At 36.3% G+C, this 24,027-nt stretch overlaps 1 protein-coding gene across 3 annotated transcripts in view; it reads left to right on the plus strand.

Annotated features, from left to right (window-relative positions):
- The window catches only part of LOC145684041 (uncharacterized), a 491,127-nt gene that overhangs the window by 225,623 nt on the left and 241,477 nt on the right, over positions 1-24,027 (plus strand). Inside the window, exon 3 of one of the 3 annotated variants that reach the window (XR_014131232.1) lies at positions 8,674-8,770. The exons of the other annotated variants lie outside the window; for them this stretch is intronic. The gene's annotated coding sequence lies outside the window, so the exon portion shown is untranslated. The remainder of the gene's footprint in view (positions 1-8,673; positions 8,771-24,027) is intronic. 3 annotated transcript variants of the gene reach the window in all.

Raw genomic sequence — 24,027 nt, forward strand, 5'->3', positions numbered from 1 at the left:
GGTTTTTGAGCATTTTCGTGTATAATTCTCTATAATACAACATAAGGGGATATTTTTCAAAAATTCGGAGGGGATCAAAGTCTCTCCATGTCCCTGCCCCGCGTTACTACAGAAAAGTTCTCCAATAGTTTTCACTCATTATGTAAATAGAAATGCAATCTTTTAGGCAACATACCCTCACTGCATTTCAACATTTAGGTAGCCGGTATGTCAAGTCAAAATCGTAATAAAATATACCGCCTCTGCTTTTTTTCTCCCCGTTTCGAACACCGTCGCTACACAAATTCATGCAATAATTCGCCGACACGTGCTCTAGCATATCCCTATTAATTGTCTTAAATGCAAGTAATATGATCCTGGAGCTCCCCCCGGGTTGCTGATAGTGGAGGCCTATAACTCTATCTTTTACATACCCCTAAAAGAAGAAAAATCACAGAATATCAGATCGGGAGATCTAGAAGCTATGGGAGAAGCTTTGTAGCACATCGCCCAATCTAGCAACGCGATTGTTTTTTAGTTTTTGCAGCAACATACTTTAATGTGGCAAATGAGGGGGTGCCCCATCAAATTGGGATGTTATTGAAATCTTCTTACTTTCGTTTGTGTAAACGATTACAACTATAGCATATCGATGAATGACATACTGGTACCACTCAGTGTTTTCCGTGAAGAAAAACAAACCGTACACATTTGATTTGGACAATACAGCAAACACGTTCACTTTTGGTGAATACCGTTCCAGGGCGTCATTTAGGGAGCAGAGAAGGCAATTGCACCTCCCCCCCAAGAGTTTAAGGAATACATATAATTTAATCGATTGACTACAAATATATACTAATACAAAACGTGAGTCTTCTGTCGGTGGTGCTCTCCCCCCAAACGAAGTCTGAAATGACGCGTTCATATCGCGTACTGTCCCGTTCATATTGCAGTGTAGCGTGTTGTTGTACAATACCCCAGAGACAAACATTATGACGATTAAAATACCACTTAAATAGTAGTGATGAGCAAATGCAAGACGAAGACCAAGACCGGAGTAGTCTTGGTCATGGTCTTGCACATCCAATCTTGCTCTTGCACTGGAACCCTTGGTCTTGGTCTTGCACACCCAGTCTTGGTCTTGGTCATGGTCTTGCTTTCAAGAGTCTTGCAAGTCTTGCTTTTAAGAAATCGTATGCTTTTCATAGGTAAATTTTACTCTGGAGATAAGGGATAATAAATTCTACAATGCGCTAATAATAAAGAAAATACAATGTATGTTTCTAAGTGTAATATAGTTTACAATCGTGTAAGTATGATGATAGTATTCAACTTAGGCGATGACCTCTATTTTTGTTAATGGGTGCTCACGCTTCACTACTTATCACAGCGTTCGTAATCTTTTTGTTTTTTAACAGATCCAACACTCCACTTGTTCCCAAACTCGGGAGGCTACCCCTGAGACGCATGCAAGAAAATCAAGACGGCACAGATTATTGAAATACCATGAATTGCAAAATTATTTTTACACTATAAAGGCCTCAGAATTTTCTTTTCAACCACGATTAGCTGATCCTTATATTAAACAAACTTCAAATTGAATATTGAGATTTTGTTTTACTGATTCCAATATGTACTCTATGGGGCGGAAATATGGACATTACGCAAAAGCGATAAAAAAAAAAAAAATTGCAGGCTTTCGAAACGTGGGCATGGAGGATAAAAAGGAGAGAATTAGCTGTGTTGGGTGGAAAACGAATGAGAAGGTGTTAGAAATATTAGCAGTAAGGAAAAAAAGAAGAATTTTAGATATTGTTAAGAGGAGAAAGAGAAACTGATTGTGATATTGGCTGAGGAGGAACTGTATTCTAAGAGACGTGTTAGAGGGTATGGTGGAAGGAAAAAGAGGAAGGGAGCTAAGAAGACTGGTTGAAGGAAGGTATTAAAACATAAAAAGACGAAGAGGCTAGCTGAGGACCACCGTACATCGAAGCTTCTCAGCTGCAGGAAGTAACTTGACAATACTGGCAGAATAGCTATGATGATGATGATAATATGTTTAGGAATATTGACCAAAAAAGGAGAGAAAAAATTAAAATTATTATAATCAAACCTCTTAATATTTTAGAATAATTTGAGTGAAAACTGAAAACGACTCAACTGTCTTGTCTTTTGTATAAACTCAATTTATATAAATACTTTTGACTCCGGCCTCCTCCCCTAAGTTCTACCTTCAAAGTGATATATATATATAAAACTTTCCAGATCCGAACGTACATGTGAAAAATTTGATCGAGATTGAAGAATTATTAAGTTTTATTTATTATTTTAGAACTTCCCCTCCCCTAAGTTTTAATGTAAAAGTGAAATGATGAAAACACTCCAAAGCCCAAACCTCATTTATGTTAAAAATTTGATCGAGATCGGTCAGGTGGTTCAAGAGATTAGGAGTCACAAACACAGTCACTTTCAATTTTATAATATAGACTTATTGTGGTAGTATAATGTTATATCGCTCAATCTTTGATGTGCCGTATACCTAAGGAGGCTAAAAGTTATATTGATAAACAATTATTCAACATATAAGCATCCGCTCATGAAATCAAATTGTGTGGTTACATGCACTAAGTTTTTGTCAATGTAATGAAAATGGTATTAAAAAAAAAAAAAAATATTTGGTCTAGGAATTAATTCGTGCGGTTGGTACGCACACATTGAAGCTGTAGTACAAACACAAAATACATAAATATCTTAAGAAAAATATTGTCCATCGCTAGCCACCACTTTCGCCCATCTGTCAGGCAATGTACGGATTCAGTGGCGAAAGAAGTCCTCATCCTTCGAAGCGATCCAGTCAGAGACAAATGTTTCGATATCTTCTGAAGAAGTAAACCACTGTCCAATCAAATCGTTGTTCATGCAATCGAACAAGTAGTAGTCCGAAGGAGCAACGTCTGGTGAATACGGCGGGTGGGGTAAAACTTCCCATCCGACATTTTCTAAATAGGTTTTGACCGGTTTTGCGACATGTGGGCGAGCGTTATCATGTTGAACAATAAGTTTATCATGTCTGTTCTCCCATTCTGGTCGTGTTCTGGCCAGAGCTTGCTTCAAACGCATTAATTGTCGTCGATAACGTTCTCCATTCATAGTTTCACCCGGTTGCAGCAGCTCATAGTACACCACACCTTTCATATCCCACCATATGCAAAGCATAACCTTTGCACAGTGAATATCTCGTTTTGGTTGTGATGGACCTGGTTCACCTGGTTTCACCCAGCCCTTTTTTGGTTTAGGGTTCTCGTAATGGATCCACTTCTCATCACCCGTAATAATTCGATGCAGAAACCCCTTTCTGCTCTGTCGTTGAAGCAGCAATTCGCAAATGGTTTTTCGTCTTTCAACGTCTCTGTCTTTCAATTCATGTGGAACCCAATGTGACATCTTTTGAATCATTCCCATGGCTTTCAAGCGTTTGGAGACTGTTGTTTGATCAACGCCTAATGCTGCTGCAAGTTGTTCCTGCGTTTGACACGAATCCTGCTCGAGCAATGCTGTCAATTCTTCGTCTTGAAATTTTTTTTGGCTGTCCAGCTCGCTCTTGGTCTGCCAAGCCGAAATCACCACTTCTAAACCGTGCAAACCACTTCTGACACGTTCGCTCAGCTAGAGCATGGTCACCATACACTTCCACCAAAATACGATGACTTTCAGTCGCACTTTTCTGCATGTTAAAGTAATGCAGCAGAACACCCCGCAAAAACACTTTATCAGGCACAAATTGCGCCATGTTCACTTAACTACAAACTGGTGTTGTTGACGCTTTAATCCACTGCCCTATACTACGAACGATACGCGATGACAGGGATTTGCTACACATGTGTGGATACACGGAACTGTGGGACGCTCCGTTCGTTGCGCCATCTCTTGTCCACCCGCACGAATTAATTCCTAGACCAAATAGAACGGATGCTTGAGTCTCGGAGTCAAGGCCATACCAATGTAGTCGCTACCTACGGTGTACGGACTTGCCGATGTTCAATACTTCGTTTCTCTTTAGTTTTGGAAGAACACCATTAATATGCTTTGAAATGAAATGACGTCCCACGATTATGCACCAAGGTTAAGGGAGACGGTGATGATAAGAAATGACTGAAATGGTGTGGAATGAAGAAGTAGGAGGAAACGAAAAAATACCGGAAAAACCCACACACACGGTGTTTGTTCACCAAAACAGCTCACATGGCGCAAGAGGATACCTGTGTGGCTTGAAAACGAGCAATATCTACAGTAAACGCGAGCAACCAATTCAGGAAACTTAATACTGTAGCTATATGCTACAGGGGCAGATCGACTCACACGGATTGCATAAACTATTGGAAACACATTACTTTAGCGGCATTTTTACTAAAGCCAAGAAATTCAAGTAAAAGATGTAAAGATCCCCCCCCCCCTTTTTAACATTCTATAAGAAAATTCAAATAGTGCCGGTACTTGCACAAGAGTCTTGGTCTTGCGTCGGGACTCCTGGTCTTGGTCGTGCATGCAAGACTCTTGTGCTCCTCTCTATTAAATAAATTTACGCCTCGCCACTAAACAACAGAAGCTTTAGAAAACCATCGTCCTCCATAGTAAATTACAAAATTTACTTCGTTTGAGAAGGACATTCGGATGTAACATGTGTCCGTAATAACTGTATGTAAATAGTTTGCAATAACTGTATGTTGTACGAATTCAGTCGCAATCTAAATCACGCTGTGCTGTCTACATTTAAGCTGCTTTACGTTGCGTAAGCGCTAACGTTCTCGCTTATGGTGCGAGCGGTCGTAGGTTCGGTTCCGGTAGGGACACTCGATCTAAAAAGTGTAGAAGCTTTATCAGATCAGCCATCGTGATTGAGGTTTTTCTGGCTTTTCTTCATCCACACCATGCAAATGCTGAGATGGTACCTAACATAATGGTTCCGGGCCGCTTCCTTCCTTCCCCATTCCTTTCTTCCTGCCTAATTCCCCAGTAGTATGATCCTGAAATATATCACCTTTCATACGTAACGGGCTAACATCGCCATAAGTCCTGGAAGTCTGGAAATCTAATTCTTAATCGGAATCAAGTTTGTAAAATCTTCCAGACAGTTTGTTACGGAATATTAAGTTCCCTACTGGGACATCGTATTGACATCAGTAGGCTACGTAAGAAAATCACCTCAATTCGTTCCACGGTTTCATTAGAAACGTTTGATAGACGTCCTGTGCTTTTACACAAGACAGCCAGTGTCCTTAAACTGTTGATATAATCTCAGAATGCTTTGGTGTCCTGGCAGTGCAGTTGCAAACTATTTACGGAATGTTCGCTGTATGGTAATTTTTTTTTTTTAAAAAAAAAATCATATTCCAAAATACAGAATGCTTTCTGCTGTATAGACGCCATAAACACCACTTTGGAAATAGGATGTTGCTGCCATCTAAGGGCACAAGCGAAGGTTAGAAATATGAGAAAATTAACTCAGATGCATTCTTTCATCATTAATACAAATGTTTTATCATTAGTATTAATAGTTTTCGACATATTTTACTTTGAAACCAGATAAATCATTTATAATCAGACTGTATTATTGCTACTATATTTAAATACGGAGCATTACACTTAAAAAATGTTCCAGAACTGAGACCCAGAGCAACGCTATACAAATGTAAATTAAAGATAATTTCAAGTAGCGAGTACGGAAAAAATAAACAAAGACTTTGGCAGTTAAAAAGGTCATATAGACATATAATTAAAATTATATTTCACTCCGTTATCAAGTAGCTGCTGTCAGAACTACCGCTAATGCCACACATGTCTATAGATAATTTTGGAATCTTCCGGATCAGATCTGTTCCGTGGGTTTTAGATTTTCTAACCTTCAGTCACAGAATGTGCTCTGAGAATTTTATTGTGTATTCAAATTATTCAACTTCCGATGTACCTTGACGGGATCTATATTACTGCAATGGCATTGAATAATTTTAATATCTGAGGCAGTTTCCCGCCGCTTTAAAAAAAAAAAAAAATCGATTAGCCCTGAAATATGACATTATTCACAAGGATATGTCGCATTTCGTGATATCTTTTTACCTTTTATTACTTTTTCTGATGGTGAAATATTAATTTGTATCTTACAACATTGAAACTTAATGTTATCTCCAGAATATAGAACACCTCAATTATAAATAATATTTCCTTTCATTTCACGTCTAGCTCCTTGATATCTGCACGCATTAAGTGCTGATAATGTGATTTCATTTATCACATACATTATATATACTTGTACATTTTTGACTGCATTGAGAGATGAATTACTTGATGAAATTCGCTTCCCTTGGAGGAAATAGAATAAACTTTGCACTAGAGATGCGTGTGTCGGAAAACACAAGGCAACTGGCAAAATTAGGGCTGGCGTGAGAAAGTGGGTCATGGCCGTTACAGCTCAGCGCTACACACAGGAGCAGTTCTTTGTGTACGAATGAATATGTGTGTGTGTGTGCGTTCATACCGTAATTTTTATGACGTATCGATAAATGAATGTTATGGAAGTTCAGTGTTAAAAAGAATTTTCAAAGTATGAGATTTAAAATGTCGTAAATTTAATTAAGTTTTCTAAAGTTGGAAACTACGTTTCCACTCTTTTCACGAACACTGAGAACAAACCATTTAAGGCTATGAGTGTTACGAGCCAAGAATCTTTTATATCGCATCTTCACAAGGAAACTCTTCTGGAAATTGTCGCCAATTTTTGAGGATAAAGAACTCCTACACAAGAGTTCTGTATTTTGCTCTACAATTCGTTTGTCTAAAAATAATTTCGTGTGTCAGGGGTGAAATATGTTATTTATATGTGGGTCATGAGGCTAAATATGTTACCACGTGTGTGGAATTGTTTATACTTTTTGTGTGTTGTTTGGTGGCAACGCCTTTTCTTCCGTCTTTCCTTATTCCCTCTCCCTTTTTGTAACGATCACCGACGATCACTCGGTCTATGCAAGCACAAGGCAATTGAATCTTCCGTTGTATCAGCGTGTTTTCGTCGTAGCTTTCCAAATCAACAACAGAATACTATATATGTAACATATTGTTCAGTAAATAGTCTTCCTGAAATTATGTGCGATAGTATATTATCTAGGGCGTTTCTAAATTGATCATACTGGTCCCCAAATAGTTTTATATCAAACACACAGTCCAATTTCAGTACATGGTGATCGTTGTAGAACCAGCCCGACAAAATTTGCAGTAATATAATGTGTAAATAATTTACACAACTCGTACAATTGTGGTAAGTTGAGGGATTGTGGTAAGTTTATTGGAATCAGAGCCTTTGTTGAAAGTGTGTGCCATTTCCAAGAAGACAATACCTACTGTTTCATATTTTCCGTGACTCGTCTCATTCTTCATTTCAGCTTAAATGTTGGCCTTAAACTGTCGTCACTTGTGGGTTTCTTGTCCTACCCCTTGTCCTTCAATGAACCTTACAGATAGGAGTAAAAGCTGCTCATTTCGGAGGATCTGGGGTGCCACAGACTTTTAAAGATGACTTGATTGGGGATGAAGTTCCCAGTCAGTTTTGTGGTTTTAAATTATGTTACCACTTGTCTGACTGTCTATACAAATGTTGTATGCATCAACTGTGGAATTATTAGCGAATTCATAGAGCCGGTTCTAGTTCTGTAAGAGTTACTCCGTATTTCACACTTAGACATCACTGAAAATATGGCACCACAAGTTTCAGTTACAGCAGCGTCATTTCTTTCTTTCTTTTTTGGTGATGGAGGGGGCATTTTTTCCACCGACGTAAGAGTTTCAAGTACCCGGATTCGATTTCCGGTGGGGGCACTTGGTCGAAAAAGTGTAAAACGCTTTTTTGGGCCAGCCACACGAATGAGGATTTCTTGGGTTTTCCTCATTCAACCAGGCAAATGCCGGGGTGGTACTTATAGGTCCCAGGCCGCTTCTTTTCGTCCCCAATTCTTTCTTCCATTTCCCTTGATAGTGTGCTCGCCGGGGGACATCATCCCTTAAACATGACGAGCTAAATGGCGATAATGCCGAAAACCCAGACATCTTAATCCTGAGTCCTACGAGTTTCAAGTTTTTAAATAATACGCAATTGATATAATGAATAAATAATTATATTGACTAAAATTAAAGTAAATAAAATTGATAAAAGTGATTACAGGAAATAAAATTAATAAATTTTATAACTATAAGAAACTGATAATCCATTGATGCACTGGTTCTAGAAACATTTCTATGGATTATCAGTAATTAGCAATTGAGGCTAGTATCTTAAATTAAACTTCTGTGCACTCTTTAAAACATAGCGACGACTCAAATATACGCATATAATGTTCTTAACAATGATATATGCTTGTGTGAGTCTAAAAATTGACATATTGTTCGTTACCCTACAAGTAAATGTTTTTATCTTCTGCTGTAAAACTTGCAGAACCATTGATTTCTTCTGGCAGACAGATTCAGTTATGCATCAAGATTTTCTCCCAAGTATTTTTAAAGTTTTAAAATTTCACCTTTCCTTAATGTAATGTTGTTGAAAGGTTTTGTCCAGTAATGAATGCATTCATAAATTATTTATTTTTTCTATTATTATTAAAATGGAATTAAACTTGTATATTCTAAATTTTCCTTATTGGTTCTTTCCAGGTACGTATTAACAAATAACACTGCTGTGTTGAATTCTGCGGTACCGTATTGTCGTCGTATTGTCGTTGAAGTACTTCAGATACTACAGGTCAAGTCGGTAAGTTAAAAATTCAGGATTAAACTATTTGAAATATTCGTGTTAAAGGAAAAAACGTATCCTGTCTTCTTTTTTAATGTTTGCAGCTAGTTTTATCCTTGAATACCACCCAGTGATTGTGTTGAAGGGGACATTTTACAATCTTGTACATGAAACGAAATAATTAATCTGAGACTTCTCCCTCTCAGAGAGTTTCTATTACTTTCGTATTAATGTCCTCAAATAAACTACCCAATAAAGTATGATTCTAACCTCCAAAGCTTTGTAAATACGTCGCGTAGTGTGTTAGTTTATTTAGAAGCAGTATAAAGGATTGTATGTAAGAGCGTTAGAGACGTGACTGTTCGGAGGTGAAAATAACAGATAAAATCCGATTCTAAATACTACAGACAGCAGTAGCAATAATTCAATCCTGACGTTTTTGCTATACTAGCCACTTTGTCAGGGTTCCCGCCGACCTTGCAGATCTAGAAAACGTGGAAAAGTTAGGGAATTCAGCTTACTCGTAGAAAGGTCATGGATTTAAGAAAGGTTATATATATATAATGAAATATGTCGGAAAAGTAACGGAACTTTCTTCTTGACAGATAACCACTAGCTCCATCTATTGAAGTAACATACAATCGGAAAGCTGGACATCTGTTTAAAATCTTTGTCATAGCCTTCTCGATTATTGGTACATCCTTAACGTAGGAACTTTCCCGTACGATTTTCAGTTTAGGGAATGAAAAGCAATAATATGGAACCATATCCGATAAATAGGCAGGGTATGACAAGATACATGGATTCTCTGTCGGGCCAAATCAAAGCTGTGTGACTAGGGCATTGTTTTGAAGCAGACGCTGACTGTCATCACCCTGATACTCGAACTTACACGTGAGTTTCTTTGTGAAGGATTCTCTTGTTCACTTTTAACTCTTCAGCAGAAATTTGAATCGTAGCATTTCTGTCTTCACTACTTATTCTGCTCACTTTCTCAATCAATTGCGGTGATCTCGCAGTCTTTACTACATCCGAATGCTCGCCTTTTTTAACTTTAGTTCTTGACTGAAGTGCCCGCACTATTTAAATACACATATGGGATAAGCATGTGCTGCAACATGTAAAATGTTTACGTAAATGTTTTAACCAGGCGCGCACAAACTTGATGTTGGCTTTTATATTCGATGTTGAAATCACGACGGACCTTCACGTCACTGGTCGTGCTTAATACGGTCATACGCGCAGTGCCGGATTTACGTATAACCTAAACAAGCTATAGCTTAGGACCCCGCTCCGTTTGGGGGCCCCCAATATATAAAGAAAAAATTGAATTTACATTTCCAAAATATAAGAGAAACAGTAAATAAGATAAAATATGCATATAGCAACAATGCTTCGTGTTGTGTAAGTCCTATTATGTAAGTAATGGCCTCCCTTCCGCTTGCCTAATTTTTAAAATGTCACTAGTTCCTTCATTTCTGTACATAGGACGCCTACGTTCAACTAGACACATAAAAGGCCCCATTACCTTCAATAGCTTAGGGCCCCACCAAACCTAAATCCAGCTCTGCGCACGCGGCAATATTGTTCAAGAACAACGAGCTCTGTTCGACTGTTGGTGAGAGATCCTCGAGTGGTTCTCATCATAGAACATTTGCGTAGTGTTATTACCTACCGAAAAAAAGTTTCGATCTCAAATTGCCGCATTGTGTAGTTGCTTTTTTACATTATATATATATATACGTGGAAAACCTGGAAAATTCAAGGTATTCGTGTTCACCAAATGCTGTAAGTGGGAACTCCGTGTATATTCAAGAGAAGTTATTGTAAAAGGGGCATTGTCATGGTTTAAAACTCTTACTACGAAATTGTACCACCGTATTTGTTCGTATGCTGACTGCATTTGAAGATCATTTATAGTTGATTTCTTATCATTAATCTAGATATTAATTTCAGTTTGCTAAACGATTCATAATCAGTGTGTATGGTATATATTTTCCAATGTTTCTGCAAGTTCTTAGTATTTAAAAACAATGTGTGTTATATATGCCATGATCGTTATTTGAAAATTGTAAATATAGATCTTCATAAGTTGTTAATTAATTACTTGTGATAATTGTGTAGTTATGTCTTAATCTTATAAAGACAGTTCTAAACTAAGTCGTATTAATATACAAGTCACAATAGTGTATATTTCTCGTATTTAATTACAAGAAAAAATATTAAAAAAAAAAAATACTAAGCGAATTCTGAATATTGTTAGCGGTTGTAACCCTTAAGTAGGCGTGTTGGGGTATAATTTATCCTACTCTTGCTCTCTACAATGTGGCAACACTGATTGTTTAGGAAGTTGCCATTTGAGGTATTTGTTCATTGTTCTTTGACAAATGAGCTGATGCAGTCAAATGTGTTCATGGCGTCTGATTGGAAAATTTTCGTTCCATCTATTTCAAATGGATGCTAATTGAGAACTTAATTTCATTATACAAAAATATAATTGATTTTAAAAGTATAATCAATTCAGTGTAGTAGACAATCCTAGGTTTATCAATATCATTAGAAATTAATATTTAAGTAATGTGATACGTGTTTAACATCAAAATAATGTTAAAATACTACTATAACAGAGAAATTCCATATATATGGGTAGGAAAATTCCATATAGTTGGCAACCCTTCTAGTATAGTATAGTTTGATTTCATTACTAGTTTGTAAAATGAATGTGTACATGTAATTGCTAGCCTATATAAAAATAAACTTGTAAGGTATGATATTCCTCACGCGCCTGCTTAAGGGTTAATCAATATAAAATTATCAGAAAACTGTGTTTCCATATGCTTAAACGTAATACGTAGAAGCAGCAGTTTTACGTAGTTTTCGTAACTTTGAATAACTGTACATTATTAGATTTGCTTCAGTACTTCAGCCAGCAGGTAGCAACAGTAATATGGCACACTCTTGATTTGAACTCCATGTTTGCTTTTTTGTACAGCAATTCCAGTCTGTACGTTAAATGTGTGTTTTTTATACTTTAGGGCTTGCTGAACATATTGGTATGTTATTGTCAAACTTGCAGTATTTTTACTGTTTTGTACTCATGGGGCTTAGAATACATAATTGTAAGAAGAGTATATACTTTTGAAATGATTATGAAGAACAGAGGAACCATTTCACCGTATGTATGGCTATATGTAGAAACAAGTGATGGTCCCCAGGTGATTGATCGGTGTATTCTGTTGTACTCAGCAATCAGGAATACTTACGTTTCTATAAATGCTTGCTTAAATGCAAATACTCTTCCTGCTTAAAAGTATCTCGCAAGCTTTCGTCATCATAAACGCTGCAGTAAGTCATTGATAATGTTTTTCCTTAATGCTCTATATGCAGTCATAGTATATCTCGAGGAGCAATGTTTTTTAAAGTAATTCTATCAAAATGGCTAAATCTGTCGCAGGCAAGGGCGCCCATGTTGTGGTTTCCAAGAGGGGCAAAAATAGGCGAGGTTTTAAATATAGTTTCAAATTTTGCTATAACTAATGTAAAAATTCTATTGGGCTTTCGATATTCCCAGGTACGATTTTCTCTTAGGGGAGCGAATACGTGATCACTATTCCAATGTGTTATGGTTTATGTGCAAACCATATAAATAAATAAAGCACTTTGTGTGTAGTTCCGAGTTCATTCTAAGGTAGGAATACATGCGATTTCGGATACATTAAAACTGTACAAAAGGGGGCGTTAAATTATATATATTGTTACAATAACGTTATTTTATAATAGTACGCCATATATATATATATATATATATATATATATATATATATATATATATATAAGTTGTGAATATTTCTGAACAAGTGCTGGAATACAAAGTAGAAACTGGATGCAGTTAGCTAAGGATAGAAGTCAGTGGAGAGCTTTTGGGAACGCGGCATTGAACCTCCGAGTTCCATAGGCCATAGAGTTAGTTTTATTATCAAGTTGACGAAAATGGCATCTGAAATTTCTTGAAAATAAGGTGTGCACGAGATCTGTTACCATTCATACGAAATAGAACCTTAAGACAGCTAAGTCCTCACTAAACTCTTGAGCACGTACTTAAGTAATTGGCAGAACTTTCAGGTCGCGAAAAAAAAAAAAATGCAGTTAATTGTATCAATAATTCATGTGTATGGCATTCCGTTTACAATTCTTCATTGAATAGGTCGCATTTCAATTCGTGCTTTGGTGTAGGTAGTTTTAGGTATGGAAGTTTGTGCATCGGGATTGGCGTATAGATGTGAGACGTATTCCAGTATTTTGTGTTTATCATGATAAGAGCGGAGTGAGTGTTTATTATTTGTTTACAGACCAGTTATATATTTGTTCTTGGTCGCTTGGGCAGGGACGCTTCACCTCACTTTTTTTTTTTTTTTTTTTCAAATAACAGTACAGCAAATAATATTATGCTTTTAAAAAGTGAACCGTTTAAGGACCTTAAGCACAGCGCTGTTTACGCGTCTTTTTAAGATAATGAAAAACATTCGAACACACAAGTTCGATACGATATGCAGAATGTTACTAAATGAATTACTAGTTCATTTTAAGGCTTTACATAAGCGTATTGTACAGAAGTTTTGGATACTCGAAAACTATTATGACGTCATAAACTGCGCGTTCAGATTTCTGGCCGTATGAGAAAAATCTGAAAACACTCTCTTTTTAATAGCATTTTGGAGGTACTCTATAGTTAGTTGTTCACAAAAATTTAGAAGAAAGATGAGGGGTAAGCGTATCGAGGATTTTAATGTGTATACTTTTAATATGTATTACATAAGCTTTTTGAGAGTTTCAAAATGTTCTTAAGTTCAGAAATTTGGATGCCTTTCAGTTATGACGTCATAAAGTGCTCATCCAGCTCCCTGGCTTATCTCTGTATAGAATCAGATCTGTGACTAAATTTGGTGGTTGTAGGTCTCTGCTTTATTTGTGCAAATCTGATGACATATTTTGAATATATATATAATATATGGTGTGTGTATTTGTGTGTTTCATTGTGGGCCACAAATGTAGTGTTCCTTCAGCATCAATGAATAAACAAATTATAGTATCAGTGACTGGATGTTGACAGTGGTAAAATATAAACTTTTATGTTTCCATGCGACGTAAATATGAATAAACGTAAGTTACATAAATTACTGCTTACTAATGTTCCAAACAAACGCGCGTGTGATTTTCTTCGGCTCTACCTAAGTGCATCTTGATCACGAGCTATCACGTGAACAATGTCCGCTACTGAATGCGAATAAATCTCCTTGGATGTAAATGTATTAGAATTGGAATTTTCCTTCGTGGAAGTTTCTTGCACTTTCTTCATATCTAATAAAAGAGTTGCTTTCCGCTTGGATGCTGATAGATAAGAAAGGATACTAAACTGAGCATTGATGATAACTGTTTCATTTAGATTACGTAAGTGGTAGTACTTGCCACGAGTTCTCTGTGGTAAACACGAAAAGCACGTGTGACTCCGCTTTTGTATGTTTGAGTAGTCTCAGTAATCTTAGCAGATTCTTGAAATCTCTCCAAATATAAGTTCACTTCAGTTCTTTTTTAATGTGCCGTACACAGACAATTAACTCGTACTGAACGAACTAGTTTTATTAGTCTTAATTTTCGCGTTTTTCATGCATTTTTAGGATCGCGATGATCTCATAACCTTAATATTATTTAATTTATGCCATTAATGTATGGCTAAGTCCAGGCGAATGGTTAGCATTCGGATTCTCATATATATATATATATATATATATATATATATATATATATATATATATATATATATATATATATATAGAGAGAGAGAGAGATACCAAGTTCGATTTCCAATGATGGAATTTGGGCGTTGACGACGCGAAATTAAATACGAGTTCTTGACGCGAAATTAAATTTGAAAGTGTGCTTTTCAAAATTCTATTGATATAAATTATCTGAGAGTCAATCCATGCAAAGTGATGAAGAAAAAAGCTTTTAAAAAATTGCCGCTCGACTTTTTTTTTTAAAATTTGTTTTTCATGAATGTTTATCCTATATGAGGGTACTTCGAAACCACAATTAAATATATATTTTTTGTTTTACAACATCCCATGAAGACGCAACGGCTGCCACCATTTTGCATTTTTTCGATTTTAGGCGTTTACGTCGTTCTGAATCTCTCAGCATGTATTTGTCCTAACAAATTGAAAATTGCTGGACGTCTCCAATTCGTGCAGAGCTAAAACTTTGATCTCCTAACAATTTTTGCCTAAAACCATTTGAAGGGGGTGAAATCAGAGCCTACAGTAGAAACATTTTTGGATATTGAAAACATGTTTGGGAAGAGGAAACAACTGATGTAGAAGTCTGAATTTGTGAGTGCATGTAGTTCGGAATCATAAGTTAATACACAAAAATTTACAGGACTGTAGCTGCTGTCAAAGGCCTGAAAAAAATTGTAAAATTGGGGAATTATGCCAATTTAGCATATTTCACTATCCAATATCTCCAATGTTCCTGGATTTTAAAAAAAATGAAATTTTGGTAATAGTTAGTCCTTTAGTATACCATAACACACAACAAAGCGCGCTTTGTGCTTTTGAGCAGAAGGGGGTCAAAGTACTAACTAATGTCATACTCTAGGAGGTATTTTGTTCATAAAATCTTTTTTGGACATTGAAAACATGTTTGGGAAGAGGAAACAACTTACATAGAGATCTGAATTTGTAAGTACATGTATTCCGGGGTCATAAGTTAATACACAAAAAATTTACAGACCTGTAGCAGCTCCCAAGTCCTGGGGAAAAAATCGTAAAGGGTGCATTTTGACTAACCTCGCCTTCTGCTGATAGCGGCACCCTTCACCAGTGCTGCTGTGGATCTGATGAGACAATGTTACAACTAGAGGAAAGAAACGAGCTTGAGAGCCTTGACTGGACTAACCATCCATTCATTCATCCTACTTTATTTTTCTTCACGACAATTTTCCAGGAGATTTTATGAATAAAACACCTCCTAGAGTATGACTTCATTACTTAGTACTTTGACCCTCTTCTGCTCAAAAGCACAAAACGCGCTTTGTTGTGAGTTATGGTATGCTAAAGGATTAACTATTCCCAAAATTTCACATTTTTTTAAAATCCAAATCCATTGGAGATATTGGACAGTGAAATATGCTAAATTGGCATAATTCCCCAAATTTACGATTTTTTTTTTCAGGCCTTTGGGAGCAGCTACAGGTCTGTAAATTTGTGTATTAACTTATGACCCCGGACTATACGCACTCAAAAATTCAGACCTCTACGTAAGTTGTTTCCTCTTCCCCAAACATGTTTTCAATGTCCAAAAATGTTGGTACGACAGACTCTGATTTCACCCCCTTCAAATGGTTTTAGGCAAAAATGTGTTGAGAGATCCAAGTTTTAGCTCTTTACGGGTTGGAGACGTCCAGCAATTTTCAATTTGTTAGGACAAATACATGCTGAGATATTCAAAACAACGTAAACGCCTAAAATCGAAAAACCTGTGTCGCCATGAGATCAGGGGCGTCATTTAGGGGGGCAGGGAGGGGCATTTGCCCGCCCCCGAGTTTGGGATTTATATAGATTTTATCATTAGAATAGTAGTGTCAGTGAAAAATGCGAAATTTTACTTATATCAAGGGGTCTTGCTCCCCATGCCAAATCTGAAATGACGCTACTGCATGTGATGTAAAAATGGTTTTGAAGTACCCTGATATAGGATAAACATTCATGAAAAAAAAAATAGATTTTTTGGAGATGGTCGAGCGGCACATGCTTGGTCAGTTAGAATGGATTGACTCTGTAGAAAATTTTAAGACAAAGTTCCTTTTGAATATACATAATAGTAACTGCGTCCTCAATGTACCAAAAATCTCAGGTAACATTCTACCGGCGTTGAGGAAGTTCCTCAAAAATTATAAATTAATTTAATCACTCAATTCATTACTCATTTTACGCCATTGTGGTATTTACTAGCGTCATAATAATATAGATATTGTATTGCGAATTCTGCTGTAAATCTCAACCACATCGTTGACGAAAGTGACGACTGATATTGAAGTACCTTAAGAAATCGTTAGTCACATACAGAAGATATTAGGCAGAAAGGGTTAGTTAGGTAAGTAGGTACCAATACGGTATTGTATCCACGTATACATTTCAGTTATTTCAATATCTTGGAGATCGTCATTCTTAGGCGGACTGCACAGTCAAAATAATATTAATTTTGATGCTATGTCAGACGTTGTCCGACGTAATATTTTTGTCACAAGGACTTCCAATACTTTTTCTGTAACTTTTATTCACATGCTCCTGTGTCGAAGCGTGTTTGACGCGTTTCTCACGTAATACAGACTCTAGACAACAGGTAGCACACTCCTGCTGTTTATAGGCAGACCATGTGTTTAGATATGAACAGGTGGTGGTGTGTTGCATTCGCACGGTATACACTCATGTCCAAAATGATTGTCGCATATCTATAACTGTCTTCTTGTAAGAATATAATTTGATAATGATTTTGCAGGATACTTTTAATACTGATACTATGTGTATAATCGGATAATGTATATTTATGGTAAATTTCATAGGAAAGGAATTTTAAATACGAAAATTAGAATGAGTAAAACAAAATGTTGCTAAATGGACAAGAAAATTTTATTTTCGTTTTATCGTTCTTATTTACTGCTCTTTTGACATGAAATTTTCCACATATATGTCTTTGCCAATTATACACATACTAACATTAAAAGAAATACCGGGCGAATTCGTTATCAAATTATATTCCTATAACAACATATTTATAGACATGCGACAATAATTTTGGACATGAGTGTACATGTAGGAAAATTGCAGAAAGTGTGAGGGAGAAAAATCGAAAATAATAACTAGGGAGCGTGTGGGTGACGAAAATAACTTGTGTACTGTGACCTCAGACCATCGTTTTTTGTTTACGGGTGGATCCGAACTTAATGCGAGCCCAAGAAATTTTTCTGTGTGTCTTTGAACATAATGAAAGGTTAGTGAAAGCAGGAAGTAGAGACGAAATATGCTCGTCTGTTCAAAAAGGAAGCAAAATCGCATACTTGTGCAAGTAAAGGGATTTTCACTGCTCCTGTCATAATGACCATTAATTATCAAGTTGATGCTTCCATAGGTTTTCATTGAAGAAGAAATTACTTTAGATTATAGGAAAGCTTACACAGTCGCCATGTAATCAACTAGTGGCGTCAGCAGAAACACAAATGAAGCCTAGTAAGAAAGGGAAGTAAAAAAAAGTCGGAGAAAACTCAAGAATATTTGCAGCCTGATTGGAAGTGTAAGTGCAGGGTAGCATTTTCCCCCCTAACTACAAGGCTTTGATCCAGTGTTGTCAGTTATTGAAACTTTGACACTTTTAGGAAGATCTAAAAGTTATATTCTCAGTAATATTGAACACAAGTATATATCAAACTAATGAATGCCTTTATTAGATAGATTTCTCAGTGCTTTCAAGATAATATTTACTAAATAATAAGTATAATAATAGTAATAACCACCTTAAACGCATGGCATAAAGGGTTTTGTATTACCTGGTAATTATCAGTAGTAATCCTGTATGAAACCGAAATTTCAGCAATGTGATTTTCGTTATTTTGAAGATTCTAAAAACTCCTTAGATACAGGAATCCTTAACTTTTTTGTAAGTTCTTAACAGTTTTTTTTTTTTTTTTTTTTTTGTGTGTGTGTGTGTGTGTGTGTGTGTAAGTTCACAGTAAATTGGTCTTTTTCCTTTAATAATACAAGGTTTATAAATTTGTAACTAATATTACGATTTCTCATTAATAAACACGTATGTGAAGTTACCATTTGCTGTAACACAATACATACAGTATCTGTTTACGCGTACCCATACTTTTGTTTAACATCCAGCTATTGTGCACCAAACCTGAAGGAGACGATGATACTGAGACTGAAGTGGAAGAACGAAGAGTGGGAGGGAACTGCAGAACTCCAAGAAAACCCACGCACACAGGCTTTCTCGCCCACGTGTTTGGAAATTGAATCGAACCAGGGACCACACGCGCCAAAAGTGAGCGTTTTACCATCGAACCACCGCGGTCATCTGTTATTCCTGAGCATAATATTGCAATTACAATTAATTATGATTGCATTTAAAAATAACTACTTTTTCTTTGATTATTGGAGAAAATTATTAAATGTGAAATATGAACACAAATTACATTGACATTGAATATGCGTGTAAAATAGTTATTTTTGTGTCTGTTTGTATTGGGAGAGTTTTGTTTCGTCTTGGACGCAACTCTATTACCTGCAAACATGTCACAAAACTGAAATAGTGTAGAGTTTCCTTAAATTTGTTCACATATTTCGTAGATAGTTCGAAGATATTGTGTATTGTGCGATAATTTTTGTGTGTCGAGCAACACTGCTCTGAATTTACCGTCTCTTTCAGTTCTCTTCGTTTTTTGTTGCCTGAAAAAAAGTTGACAGGAAATTGTTCTTAGCCCGATCACTACATGGTTGATTGTGCATGCGTTACTGGATGTCGTCAAGACAGTCATTTTTTGTTACGTCGTTTTGAAGTGAGGTTGAGAACACCAAACCTCTAATTTATCTTGTTAGAATGTTCCAGTTTCCCATTAAATTGTTCTGAAGGAAGTTGCTGTATGGAGGATGTAATCTTGTATTTTTTAATCAGTTTTTTTTTTTTTTTTTGTTTAAAATTGTTCCTAAAAACTGTTTTTGCGTATTAATGAGGTAGTCATACGAAATCGTGACGGACGAAGCACACATTTTGTGAAGATTAGATGAATTGTGTGCCTGTTTTGGTATATGTTTTTTCTTAAGTATCAGCAGAAAAGTTAGGTCAGTATTCTTATTTAAATACCTTACGAATTCTGTAAAGTTCCTTGTTTTATAGGACACACTAATTTTCGTGCTTCAGGTGGTACATTCCCAACAAACTCTGGCGCAGGAACATAACCAGACTTTCTTTTGAACTTGGAAAGTGGGTCGATGATTCTTGATAACTTTGGAAGAGAGAGAATTTCTTTCGTGATAGTTTACAACTTGCAAAATATATCCATGGAAATTGAGACAGCAAAATATATCCATGAAAATAGATACACACTGTCTGTCATTTCCAATTTGATGCTGTGTGACGTCTCAATTTGCTACTCCCCTTCTCAGCGAAGAACACTGAGAGAACAAGGAATAGGCCGGAAATTGGCATTGAGAAAGAGCAGTGATGAGAGGCAGCTATAATGCTGTTAATGAACTGGCCTCTGGCAGATACTTGCACGTACTGTTAACAAAACGAGAGGAGGGTTGTTCGCCAATCACTTCATTATTCATTCACGCTGTATCTAGGCAACCGCGGTCACTGATCGCGTTATTGAGTGTGGTTGCATGTTATGACTTTTCTTTAAAATTTCGGAGAACTAGTATTCTTATTTGTAAATCAACGGTACAACCATCCAGTCATATTATTTCTTCGCTCGTTTAGTCGTTCCCGACTCTCCATGACATCATGGACCATATCACGCCATTTACTCCTGTCGATCTCGCTTCGCAAAAAATTTCTATGCTTAGGTTTATTGTTTCCTCAAATCCATCAATCCATTTTTTTTTCTGACGCTCTGCTTAGTTTAAATCTAACCTTCCTTTCGTCGATAATTTTTCCAGTGAATCGTCAACCAAAGTACGACAATTTTAACTTCAATACGAAAATTTGGTCTCTAAATTGCAGTAGGTTTTACTTTCTCGGTATTGAGTGGTTTTACTTCCTCCGGTATAAATTTCTTTGTCCTCTTCGCAGTCTATTTTACTCACAACACACTTTTACATTACCATGATTCAAAGGAGTCAATTTCCCATCCGTCCTTTTCAGTGCCCAATTCTCACATCCATAAATGAGTCTTCGTTTCCAAAATAATACATCGGCTTTTAATAACTTTACTAAGGTTTGCCATAGCCTTCCTCCTAAGAAGTAAACACAACTAAGGTTTGTCACAGCCTTCCTCACAAGAAGTAAACGCTACTAAGGGTTGTCATAGCCTTCCTTCCAAGAAGTAGACGCCTTTTCATTTCCTGATTAGTCACAATCTACAGAACTCAGAAAGATAAAGTTGGTTACTGCTTCCATTCCCCCTGTTTACCGTGAGATGATAGATTAAGTGCCATGATCTTGGTCTGCTTGATAAGCTAGCTTTTGCACTCTCCTTTCACCTTCAGTAAGAGGGTTATTTTCACTTTCTGCCAAGAGAATGATGTCTTCTGGGTTTGTAAGATGGTTTATTCCTTTAATGCCTGTAGACCCTACTTGTTTCGTTTAATCTAATTTTTCTCAAAATATGTTCTGTGTAAAAAAAAAAAAAAAAAAAAAAATGATAGTGACAGGTCATGTTGCTACGATTATAGAATTGAGAGTCGTTTTAAGTTTAAAGTTGGTATCTTTGTAGTGCGTCAACGCTTCCAACGCACAATGGCAGCTTTTCTTAACCATACTGTAGGACGTGGATAGTGTAGCGATAGTTTTGCTGTTATACTACTCTTGGTAGTTTTGCAGTCTACTATTGGATCCATGTTTACTCGTACACTGCCAAGACTTGCCTATTCCATTTTTATATCTCATTCCCTCCCCTTCTTTGATTTAATTACATAATTTTTCTTGCAACTCTATCCATCACGACTCTGGAACTCACTAAAGAAATAATAAACACTTCTGACCAGAGTATATACACTTGTTTATTAAAAACTAAATTCCAGTGTAACAGTTTCAACAACGTAACGTTGTCTTCATCAGACACTAACTCTTTAGTGAGTTAGTGTCTGATGAAGACAACGTTACGTTGTTGAAACTGTTACACTGGAATTTAGTTTTTAATAAACAAGTGTATATACTCTGGTCAGAAGTGTTTATTATTTCTATAATTTTTCTGTTTGTAAAATTGTACTCCTACGCCATCATTGGACAGTTGGAAATGACTTCCTATGTAATCGATTTAAATGACTCATACTTCACTGCATTACCCCTTCCAGAAAAAAATATCATAAGGTAACATTTCGTTTGATTTCTGTACAAACACGGCATTCACCGTATCATTTGCAACTGAAAAAATGTCTCACTTCGGAGAATCAAACAACTATTGAAAGGGCAAGGACTACATTCTCCTTCCCCCACTTCCTCACCTGGAACTTTCGTCCATTCTGCAACTTAGTTCTAAAGACAGAGCCCTAAATATTTCTGGAGAATTATTGCCCTCAAGTCTTAGAGAATTACAAGTCAACAAGATAAAACAAGCAGTCATTTGCACGATTATGTGGAGTACAATTACATTGATAAATACTTGTACAGCTCAAATTACAGTTAGCAGGATATTAAACAAGATTCAGGAGTCATGTAAGAAAGTGAAACCAGATTTCGTGGTTCGTTCTGCTTTGATTATGAAAAAGTAAACAATGCTTCAATTCTGTATTGAGAAGGGAAAAGAAACATGTTCTCTGAAAATTAAGAAGGAAACAATTATGATAAGAAGAAAGATTGAGATGGCCTGAGTAGTTGCTTCAACTCAAATTCCAACAGAATCCTATTATTTGCAGATGACTGCAAAATCTTCAGAGAAGTGAACAGTATAAAAGACTCCGAGCTACTTCAAAACATTATAATTTTTCCTCCTGGTGTAACACTGGCTCCTAAAAGTTAGTCCCGATAAAAGTAAATCCATAACATTTTCCCTAAAGAAAATATTGTACACACTTCATACAACGTAAATGGTTTGCCCATGACGAGAGTCAATAGTCATAAGGATCTCGGAGTTATTTTTGACACAAAACTATCACAGAACATACAAATACTAAGCATTCGATGCATCTTCTAGGACTTCTGTACAGATTAACAGAAATACGTAACATCTTTTCCTAAGCAATTTTCTACAAGACAATAATTTCTCCTAAATTGGAATATTATTCACCTATCTGGATAATGGCAGCTCCTACAAAACTATCTCGGCTAAACTCAGTTCTAAATGTCTTCCATGCAATAGTACGCTTTAGAGTACCTCGCAGACGTGCGATGACAAAACACAAACTATTACAAACAGTAAATATTCAACTACCTGACACTCGTCATGAAATCAGTGATTTCAAATATCTGTATAAACTCACACATGGTCAACTCAGGTCTGAAACGCTACTTTCAGAACTGTTTTTTCAAATTCCCTTCAGACAAACACGTAACACATGCCTGTTCCATACACGACATAGACTTTCAATAGTTCTGTGTTCTACAGGCATCGTAAACTATACAACGAAATGTCACACACACCCATAGACTTATTTAATTCTGAAGCTGCATATAACTCAGCACTATATCATTTTAGTGGATAAACTTTAGTAAGTTATTGTCAACCCTTTTTGTCCTTACATGTTATTTTGTTATTATTGCGATTGTCATTATTATTAGTGTATTATCGTCTCTTAGATTTGTTAGATACTCCAGTGTGAACCTAGCGTTCAACTGTATCTGGAATCATGGTTGTAAATAAATAAAAAATAAAGTTACAAATTAATAGCCTTGACGTGGTGATTGGTCATAAAATAATGGTAGGATATAATGACAGCATTCTAAGTTAATTAAATCTTGAGAGAGAAGAAACACCAGACAACAATAGTTGTGCCATATTGGTTCAGCGTATTAATTTCGAAAACACCATTTGCGTGACCTGCCATTTCAATGAAACAAATTTCATGGCACTCAGAACTAATTAAGTTGGAATTGATAGACATTCCTCTTGTATATTGGGCTTTTATCTTTTACGACAAATGGACAGATCAATAAGTGTACGTGGCATTAATAGAAGGACGTTGATCCAAATGCAATGAGAAAAAGAGAGTGGGAGGGAGGGAAGAAGAAAAAAAACTTAATAGGATCGATATCTATAACTTGTGGCAGGAAGATTTTTTTGAAGGATGCAGTAAACAGCAAGGCTTAAATAAGAGACCAAATGATTCAAGTGAATTTTCCATGAATGGATTTGTTAGAATTTAGCATCCCTTTCAGCAGCGAGGCTATGAGACGTGAATCTACAGCGTTTGGGATCCGAACCACATGAGTTCCCCTGAGAAAGTGAAGTTTCGATTTGCACTCAGAATTGACAAGTAATGATACCTAACCTGAGAAAACAATATTGCATGTGGGTTCAAGTTATTCGTAAATGTATATTCCATTGTTTAATTGACGTG

This window comes from Thermobia domestica, chromosome 4 (assembly GCF_964235325.1).
Source record: "Thermobia domestica chromosome 4, izTheDome1.hap1.1, whole genome shotgun sequence".
Lineage (NCBI taxonomy): Eukaryota > Metazoa > Arthropoda > Insecta > Zygentoma > Lepismatidae > Thermobia > Thermobia domestica.